This window comes from Prionailurus viverrinus, chromosome D1, assembly GCF_022837055.1.
Source record: "Prionailurus viverrinus isolate Anna chromosome D1, UM_Priviv_1.0, whole genome shotgun sequence".
NCBI classification, from domain to species: Eukaryota; Metazoa; Chordata; class Mammalia; order Carnivora; family Felidae; genus Prionailurus; species Prionailurus viverrinus.
In genome coordinates this window covers 56975705-56984018 of record NC_062570.1, presented here as the reverse complement: position 1 = coordinate 56984018, position 8314 = coordinate 56975705, and positions in this window count along the sequence as shown.

Below are 8314 nucleotides of genomic sequence, written 5' to 3'. Positions count from 1 at the left end.
GATGCTCAACCAACTGAGCCGCCCAGGCACCCCAAAATAAATAAACATTTTTTAAAAATTACTTGTTCTTTACACAAGCAGAGATATTCTGAGTGTTGTCGCTAGATGCTTATGTCCCTGTATGCTAGGACTTTATTTCAGACCTTTTTGATGAGTAAACAGGGGGTAATGGGAAGAAAGGATATCAGTAGGTCACTGAGCCAGGAAAACACCCAGCTGGTTTGGGGTCTTCCTGGAAAACCACCCAGCTAAATGAAACCTGAGTCAGCTTGGCCAATGAGGGCAAGGAGAGTTGCCAGAAAGAGGTCATGGATCCACTCCGAGGGAACTCTGGCTTTGTCAGGGTGCACGAAGCCATTCACAGGGTTGTGCACAATAAAAATATAAGTTCAAAGAGAGGATGAATATAAAATATAAATATAAAATATGCAGCTGTTCAAGAAAAACTTGTTTGTGTATTTTTTAAGTGGATAATTGTGGGTATCAAATCACTGTGGCATTCATATTCCTATGGATTATTTTATTTTATTTTTTTTAAGTTTATTTACTTATTTTGGGAGAGACAGTGTATGCAGGAGGGACAGAGAGAGGGAGAGAGAGAGGGTGAGAGAGAGAATCCCAGGCAGGCTCTGCACCGTCAGTGCAAGGAGCCGAACGCGGGGTTTGAACTCACGAACCCGTGAGATCATGATCTGAGCGGAAATTAAGAGCCAGACACTCAACCGACTGAGCCATCCAGGTGCCCCGCCTATGGGTAATATTAAAAGAGTGACTAACGGCTATATTTTAAGGTGCTGCCATTCTGATGATGATGGAAATTATAGTCTTTGCAAGTTTATTTAAACTTACAGCGAAAAGTTCTACCTATGTTAAAGTTCTACACAACTTGAAGTGTACGAAGAATCACCGCATCCTTCAAATTCTTGTAGGGAGAACATGAGCACAAACTTTTCAAGACCGGGGTCTAGGCTGCCTACCCAGGAGTGGAATTGCTGAGGTTTGGGGATGCACGATCGACATTCCTCAAGGATACTGACCTTTCCAAAGCAGCTGTGCTAATTGACATTGCCCCGCCCGGCCCCGCCCCCCCGCAGCGCAGGGCCAACGCCATTGCTGCCCATCCTCCCCCATGCTCAATGACTGTGTGCAGTCTGCAGCATTCAGGAAGCAGCTATGTCTGTTGTCTCCCTGGGAAAGTGCAAGGCTAAGCAGAGGTTGCTTGCAGCCAGAACTCCAGGCCTTCCGTGCCTGTAGGATCAGGGCCCGGAGAACTAGATCAATTGGTTCTAATGGCTTCGCTCTATAAAAGCCCAAAGCACCGATCTCTGAGAAAGAGCTCTCTCTACTCACAGCCAGCCCTGCCATACCCCAGGCCTGGCTCCTGCCCCTGAGCAGCGCTGGCTACATGCCAGCTCTTGGCTCTTGCCTTCCCTCTTTGTCTCCAAGCTAACCAGCCGCCGTTCACACGGCCTTGCTGTGGGCAGGGAACTGGGCAGCTGGTAGCACTGGCTTCTTACCATCCTGTTCCTATCCTCCCATCACCTCAGGGGAGTCCATAAGTTCAGTCTTTTATGTGTGGTTTCACTAGTCCAATCCTGGGGAGCCAGCCTCCTGCCTCTTGTTTGTGGAGCATCCCCACCTACCTGGCTCTGTGCTCTCCCACATTCTCAGCCCCCTGCATTTGGCTACCCGAGATGCTCACTTGGTTAGTGGATCAGGGGAAGAGGTAAGGAGTACCCTCTGGGAAGAGCCCCAGCCCCACGCCCTTCTGGGAAAGAGCTTGAGCAAAGCGCTGTAGTTGCAGATTGTGGCCGCCAGAGGGCAAAGTAAGCAAAGCTTTGGAAGAGCAGGTTGCGGAAAGGTGAGATTTCCCCGTTCTAAAGTGAAACTAGACAGAGTCTAGTGCCCCACTTGTGTTCCCCATCCTCGAGCTGGGTTTGGTGACACCCTCTCAGAAAGGCTTTGGCTGGTCTTTCATACCTGCCTGCCCTCCCCTTACTCGTCCTTGTTACAGCTGTCCTTGGGCCCCACCTCTCCAGACCACATGCTGGTCCCATGCCCTTGGAGGAAGCCTGATGATGTCTCCTCTTTCCAGATGAAGGGTCTGAGCTTCAGAAGGTTAATGAATTGCCTGAGATCACAAAGCCTGTAAGTGGCAGCATTGGGATATAAAACAGATCGAGCAGGCTTCATTATTTCCCCAATGCCCCCCTCTAACCCTGCTTCCATCCCCTCAGCATCCTTCTGGCAGGGCTCCAGCATCCTTCATGGCCCCCGTGCATTGTGGTGACACCATTTGCGTGACACTGCAGTTGCGCATCTATTCGTGAGAATATATCTCACTGCCTGAGGAGAGATCTGGGGCAATGTGCCCCGATATGTTTACACCGCTTAACCAGTACAGCATCGTTTTTATTTCCTTCTTTATTCTTTGCCATGTTTTTTATGAATGCATTTTATTTTTTGAATCAGAAAAGAAAGCTATTTTCGTAATGAGGGGAGGTCAGCCCCTTCATTTTGCCCGAAGTGTCCACTGGGCTGGCAAACACCTACGTGTCTTGTGAGCCTCAGCTCAAGGATTGGATCTCTGTGACATCCTTTCAAGTATCCTGTCCCCTCAGTACTCTATTGCCCCCATCTTGACACTTATGATGCTTATCACACTCATTTATCTGTATCCTCCACCTCATCCCAGATCTGAGCAGGGGCTGGGTCAGATTCATCAGTTTCCCCAGGACCTGGCATAAGCCGTGGATCCATGGAATAACTAATGCTAATTGAGCACTTACTATGTTCTGGGTGCTTAACTATGTGCTAAGCATTTGGCCTGTATTAATTCATTTCACCCCACAATCACCCCATGAGGTTGAGGTGGGTTTACTATTATTTTCATCCATTTAATAGATGAGGAAATTGATGCAGGCATAACCTGTTTGAGGCCACGTGGCTAGTAAACCAGCAGACCAGGGGTGGGTACCTAGACTGTCTGGCTCAAGTGTGTGACCTTAAACACTATGCCACCCTGAAAAGTTGCTTGGAAAAGTTCTGCTGGATGAGAAAACTTGGAATTTCTCCAAAGTGTCATTCAACCTGAGAAATGTTTTGCCCAACCCCAAAGGCAAGGATTTAAATCCATACCCCAGCCTGTCATGTGGGTCTAGGGGCTACATAGGCAGTTCACTCAGAAAAACCTGAACGCTGAGTTCACCTTTACTCATTCACCGGATCACGTGGGCTCGGTTTATGGAAGAGAGAGAGCGGGTGTATGTGGAAGAAGGGCTGTGATGGTCTTATTTTCCTGATGCTAGAGCTGCAGGAACGATCCTGAATGCCCCCTGATGGGTCTCTTCCACCTGTCTAGAGTGGGTCCAGGCCAGAGTGGGGTCCTAGTGATGTGGAAAAGGTTGGGGTTTGGAGCCAGTGGCCAAGAAAGAATTCTTGAGACATCTTTGGTGCAAAAAGGTGGTTTCATTAAAGCACAAGGACAGGACCTGTGTCCTGCAGAAAGAGCTGCACGGGGGTTGTGGCGGGTGATTGATTACATACCTTCAAGTGGGGAGAGGGTTAGGGATAGCGTAAGTCTCTAAGGAATTTTGGAATCAAAGCCTCCAGGACCTTGAGGGGGCTAGCCAGGGTTAGGAAAAGGTCATTTATTACTGACCTCAGTCATGAGATCCTTCAGATGTATATCAGTGGGCCATAAGCTTGGAGTAAGATTGCCAACATATATGTTGGTGGGGGGCAGGTAGAGATAAAGGAAGCTTCCAAAGGAATTTTTATATGTTAAAGTAGATTTACGGGATCCCGGGGGTTGGGCTTAGATCACATCTTGCCCTTCGCAAAGTGTCATCATGGAAGCAGCTGGGTTCCCAGAGGAAGGTCACTCTGCCCGTCTCGAGGACTTGTCAGTGGACTGTAAGTTGTCAGGAAATTTAATTTTTTCTTCTGCCTTTGTTTCCCACATTGTTAGGACCTCAACTGAGCATGAAATTCAGCTCTGAGCTTCCCAACGCCCCAGGCAAACAGAGAAACAAGATTGGTACGTCAACACTCCAAGCGAGCTTTCCTCTGTTCTGTAAGTCTGTGGGCAGTTGCCGACTGCCTGTGCCCTGCCAGTCACTGTGCCCAATCCCAAGAAAACAAGAAGTCAGACACCATTGATCTCTGCAGTGGAAAAGAGTACAGCAGCACTATCCAGTGGAAACGTTGAGGGTCTCAGATGGGAGCCATATATGTAATTCCAGTTTTTCTTCTTTTTTTTAATGTTTATTTATTTTTGAGACAGAGAGAGAGAGAGAGAGACTGAGCATGAGCAGAGAAGGGGCAGAGAGAGAGGGAGACACAGAATCTGAATCGGTCTCCAGACTCTGAGCTGTCAGCACCAGAGCTGGACGTGGGACTCGAACTCACAAACTGTGAGATCGTGACCTGAGCTGAAGTCGGCCACTTAACTGACCGAGCCACCCAAAGGGCACAAGAAACAGGTGAACATAATTTTAATAGTATATTTTAACCCAACGTGTCTAAAGTGTTATTGTCTCAACATATAATCAATATAAAAATTATTAATGAGAATTTCTTCGTTTATATATACCTTGAAGTCTGGTGTGCATCGTATACTTATAGCGCTGTTCACTCTGACCAGCCACATCTCGGGTGTTCAACATCCCCGTGAGGCCAGTGGCTACTTGTATGGGACAGTACAGTTTTAGAATTTAAGAAAAGAAACGTTTTTCTTTACCTTAAACTATCAGAAGAAAGGATTATGGCATTTGGTGCTGGAGGCTGGCGCATTCACATTGTTTCACAAGTGGTCGTGTGGTCAGAAATCCAAAATGTATGTGGCCCTTGCATTTTTTTTCTTTGTTATTTGTATTTAAGTTCACGAGTAATGAATATATATATTTATTATAAGGGAAGCAATAAAGTAAATAGCCCTTTCACCTCCCTCAATACTGTTCCATTCCCAGAAGTAGGTTTAGCTCTCCATCAGTTGGGTAGAGATCCTTCGATGTATCTATATGCATATATATTTTATTTTACCATACAAAGATATTGCACAGTCCATATTGTTCTGCAATTTGTTTTTCTGGTGTAGCAGTATCTCTTGGTGCTCTATTCATATGTGCACCTCATTCTCTTTAATGACTACATAATATTCCACAGCCATTTCCCTGCAGTTTTGGGGCTGTTTTTAATTTATGTTTTCACTATTAATAACACTGCTATAATGGGCATTCTTTATTTTGTTTTTTTAAATTTTTTTGATGTTTATTTATTTTAGAGACAGAGACAGAGCACAAGCGGTGGAGGGGCAGAGAGAGCTGGAGACAGAATCCGAAGCAGGCTGCAGTCTCTGAGCTGTCAGCACAGAGCCCTCCGTGGGGCTTGAACCCACGAACCGTGAGATCATGACCTGAGCCGAAGCTGGACATCCAACTGACTGAGCCACCTCAAGCATTCTTTTTTTTTTTCAAAATTTTTTTTTTCAACGTTTATTTATTTTTGGGACAGAGAGAGACAGAGCATGAATGGGGGAGGGGCAGAGAGAGAGGGAGACACAGAATCGGAAACAGGCTCCAGGCTCTGAGCCATCAGCCCAGAGCCTGATGCGGGGCTCGAACTCCCGGACCGTGAGATCGTGACCTGGCTGAAGTCGGACGCTTAACCGACTGTGCCACCCAGGCGCCCCTCAAGCATTCTTTATTTTATGTTTATTTATTTTTGACAGGGGGGATGGTGGAGAGGGTGCAAGTGGGGGAGGGGCAGAGAGAGAGCGAGACAGAGAAGCCCAAACAGGCCCCCCGCACTGGTAGTGTGAGCCCAATGGTGGGTTCAAACTCATGAACCATGAGATCATGACCTAAGCTGAAGTCAGACACTCAACTGACTGAGCCACCCAGGTGACCCATAATGAGCATTCTTGCACCTACCTCCATGGATGTATGCCAGGGCAAACCACACCTTTGGTCTTCTGGAATTTCAGGATGGTATCTGTGTGGCACTCACAGAGCCCAGCCATGGCCTGCATGGCCAAAAGGCCATATGTGTTCTCCCACCCACGGCTCCCTCTTCCAAGTTCCGAGGACACTTCTGTGGCACTGGGGGCTCCACACAGTGAGCCTTGGTTATACTTTGGATGTCCCAGGGGAGATTAAGGCATCCTCACAGTCTCTGCTTCTATTAGAGTTCAGCGTATTGTGGCCACTATTATTCCTGTGGTGTTATTTTGAGTAATACATTATCTTCTTATAATGGTCTTAGATAAAATGTAAGGCATCATGATAAAGACAAAGGCTCCCTTCACGGGCTTCCTTCTGGAACCAGAGGACAATACCCAGGCAGGCAGCCTCTCCTAGTGCCGCTGAGGAGCTACTGTGGAGCCTCGGGGTGGATTTACCTCCAAGAACTTGCCATGGTCTGATGCTCAGTTTTGAGTCTCCAGAGCCTGGTTCAGAAATGGCACTTGCAAACAAATTCGTATGAACCATGCTACTAGGAAAGGATCTAAAACCAGAATTCATGCATTGATTTGATTGCTCGTCAAAGTTTATTGACACTGGGCTCGAGCCAGGCCATATCCCAAGCTCTGGTTATAACGAACAAAACAGGCTTGGTCCTGACGGTCTAGTGGGACATAAGCAGGCCATTCCAACCCAGTGAAATGAGGTGTGGTGGTTATGGGATCGACGAGGGAGAAGTGACATATTTAGCACGGGGAAGGAAAGAGCCAGTAAAAGAACAGTATCACAGGAAAGAGAAGGCATGACTGCTAGACAAGGTCTCAAAGAAACAGAACTAAACTTGAACCAGAACACAGAGGGGCGGTCGACCTTGGGCAAGAAGAGGGTCTCTTTCCTGAGCAGGGAGGAGGGCACACACAATCGCAGGACAGGTGAGGGGCAGTTCTTGCCTGTACAATCTACCGGGGGCAGGGGTTAGGAGGGAAGCTGATCACTGAGAGTGAGGGGAGGCTCTGGTCTGGCAACGCTTACAACAGGCACCGTGGGAAAATGAGGGGCATATCTGGACGAGAAAATATTCTGACCCCAGCATGCAAGGCTGCTGCTGTCCCACAGCACCCAGGTCCTGTGTGAGGGCACAGAAAAGTCAGGTAGGCAGATTCATCAGGGCGGACGCTTTATCAGCCTGGCACCACCGAATCGACAAACCATGGAGCTGGATGAGGAAGGGAGTGAGGAGCAGAGGGAGATGACCCGGGGAGAAAAAAGCCTGATCCTGGGTGCCTCATCTCAGTGAGGGTTGTCACCAAGCGCCCACTGCTGGCATCAGAAATTGGGGTATCATTCTCAACTCCCCCCTCAACCGCAATCCATCACCAAGATACATGGGTTCACAGCCTAACTATCTCTTTGGCTCATCTACTTCTTTTCATTTTCCCTGGTCTCTCTGCTCCGCTCCCCTCCCTGCCCCCAGAACTCTGGTAATTCTGTGATTATAGGACAGATCTTTGCATCGGAGTTGTTTTAGTGCTGGGGAAAAGCTCAGATGGCTTCTAGGGCCAGACGATAAATGAGCGAAGCTGCCAGGGGCTGTGGCACATTGGAAAGCCCTTCACCATCTAACAGGGAAGGAGAGTGCTGCACGAGGAAACGTGGGCCTAGTATTCTGCTAGATCTATTTTTAAGAGAAGCCTAAAATAGTTTTACAGAGAAATGTCCTGATTTTAAGTGTAGGCAAACTATTCAACTTTAAAATAAAACTGCTCGGGGCGCCTGGGTGGCGCAGTCGGTTAAGCGTCCGACTTCAGCCAGGTCACGATCTCGCGGTCTGTGAGTTCGAGCCCCGCGTCGGGCTCTGGTCTGATGGCTCAGAGCCTGGAGCCTGTTTCCGATTCTGTGTCTCCCTCTCTCTCTGCCCCTCCCCCGTTCATGCTCTGTCTCTCTCTGTCCCAAAAATAAATAAACGTTAAAAAAAAATTAAAAAAAAATAAAATAAAACTGCTCCTCCTGAAACCAATATTGCAGTGTATGTTAACTAAAATTCAAATTAAAAAAAACACAATTCAATAAAATGCAATGCATCTGCAAAAAAAAAAAAAAAACCCACCTTCATCACAGAGAAACTTTTTCTTCTTCTTCCTTTTCTTTTTATTGTATCTATATGACATGATAGGTGTTAGCTGAACTACAATGGCAATCGTTCCACAATATTTGTAAATAAAACTGTGTGCCTTAAACTTATACAGTGATGTATATCAATTATTTCTCAATGGAACTGTTGTTGAGGTGTTTCGGAGTGAAGTGTGCTGATGTCTGCAATTTACTTTGAATTTTTTTTAATGTTTATTTTT